Source organism: Olea europaea, unplaced genomic scaffold (genome assembly GCF_002742605.1).
Source record: "Olea europaea var. sylvestris unplaced genomic scaffold, O_europaea_v1 scaffold2295, whole genome shotgun sequence".
Taxonomy (NCBI): Eukaryota; Viridiplantae; Streptophyta; class Magnoliopsida; order Lamiales; family Oleaceae; genus Olea; species Olea europaea.
In genome coordinates, this window is record NW_019241032.1 from 23,535 (window position 1) to 25,405 (window position 1,871).

General features: G+C 35.8%; 1 pseudogene; it reads right to left on the reverse strand.

The window, feature by feature from the left end:
• Positions 1-8: 8 nt before the first annotated feature.
• LOC111381355 lies at positions 9-1,432 on the reverse strand (annotated as a pseudogene).
• Between the last annotated feature and the right edge of the window lie 439 nt (positions 1,433-1,871).

A 1,871-nucleotide genomic window follows, 5' to 3' on the forward strand; every position in this document is an offset into this window, starting at 1 on the left:
AAAAAGCTTCATAAAACTAACAGATGAGCCTTTAATTTACAGGCCGCATTCATAACCCTAATAGAGTCCTAAAAGATAAGAAGTTAGGTTACAATTAAGAAAAAATCACGTAAAAGGAAAAAAAAATTCGGAGTCCAGATTTTATTTCCTTAATTTTGGATTCAATTGATTTTCTAAATCTCATACGTAATCTTGAAGAATCCAAAGCCTAATTTTAAGGCATACCCTAAACAAACTCTTAGGTCCATATGTTGCATAACTTGAACATGTTGTGCGAAAATTTACTACATTCATGTCAGATAAGTCTTTAAGTACTTCTCTTAGTGTTGTACTAGGCTGGTTTTCCCAAGTCACAAACACTTTTAGTTTTATATGAAATTATTCAATGTCTAGAAGCCGAGGTAGAATTGGATCTAACGAGAAAATTTCTTGAGAAGTTTTTACTGTGTAGAGGAATTTTTGGGCTGGATATCTATTTCTGCCATTGTTTAGTTTGAAGCCAATTTCTTGCAAAATGCTTAGAAACGGTGTTAGCTCAATTCCTTCATGGACTAGAATCAGATTGTCGTGCCTGCATTAATTTTCAGTGATCCGAAAAAAGTAATCAGGTTGCTGCATTTATATACAGATAAGCAGACAACAATTCCAAAATGTTCTGTTAGTGATATTGATACCTTAGGAAATCCATTGAGGTAGGTCCATAAGGACCTTCAGTTGCAACCGGAATACATTTTCTTAAATCTGAATCTGAATCTTTTTCAGAATGAATTTGATTATAGAAAGAACTTGTCCATTGTCCCTCGCATTTGATAGTGATTGAGATGGCGTTTTCAATGGTGCTGGAGCTAGAAGTTATGCTGAAGGGATGCCTTTGATACTTGGAAATGCTTGGTATCTTGCTTGGTATCTTCAAGAAAATCACGCTTGTAGGTGTATACTTCAACCCTTAAATCACAGGTTTAGATGTCACGAGTTAGTTCTAAGATTTGATACATCTTTTGTAATAAAAGAGAATACACTTTCAAAACTTGGGTTGGGGTCGAAGAGGATATAAAGTCATACTGGGGTCTTTCGGCAAAGTCATCTCAATGGCTTTACTTGGGAAGACTCGAGCAGAAAGAATGCATGTCTCTGGCCTCTACTGTATGATCCGGAGTAGTTTATCCAAGACAAAGAGAAGAACCCCAGGAAAAACCATAGAAAAATGTCGGTCTCCACCATGGAACAAAAAGAATACTAGGAAGACTATGTAAAGATGGTGTGTGTAGTAGAAGGTCTGAAACCACATCATGGCCGTGCCGAAGACAATATTGTATCTCGCTGATGCTTCAAATTGTATGCCAACTAGCCGAAATATAGAAATCCCCCTCAATACAGGTAGAAGAAGCAGTTTTAGGCAAGCTTTTGCGAGCAAACCACATCGGGTAGCCATCCTGAACATTTTGTACTGCCATCTGAAAAGCAGGTAAAGATGTTGATTGTACGTATGTTAAAACTTCTCTTTTTCGAGTTTTGGAGTCATCGTTGAGATGTATCTTACAGAGTCAGTTTGAATGGTTTGACTGAACTTCTTGTTAATTTTTATCCCGCAAGTGGACGGATTATAACAAGAAATAAAGTAGACATTTTGAGTCCAGATTATCTTCCCACGAGAACTATACCTTAATGCTCAATTTATTATTTCTGGATTCTAGTTGACAAAAATAAATGAGAACAATGATTAAAAGTGATTTTTATTCTAACTACTTAAAAGTTCGTGAGTACAACAGAAAATGAGTGAGAATTCATATAATAAATGGGTATTAGGGCGGAACAACTTCATCTATTAGTCACCTTTACTTCTAATATCGAGATACATAAAATCCAAAGTG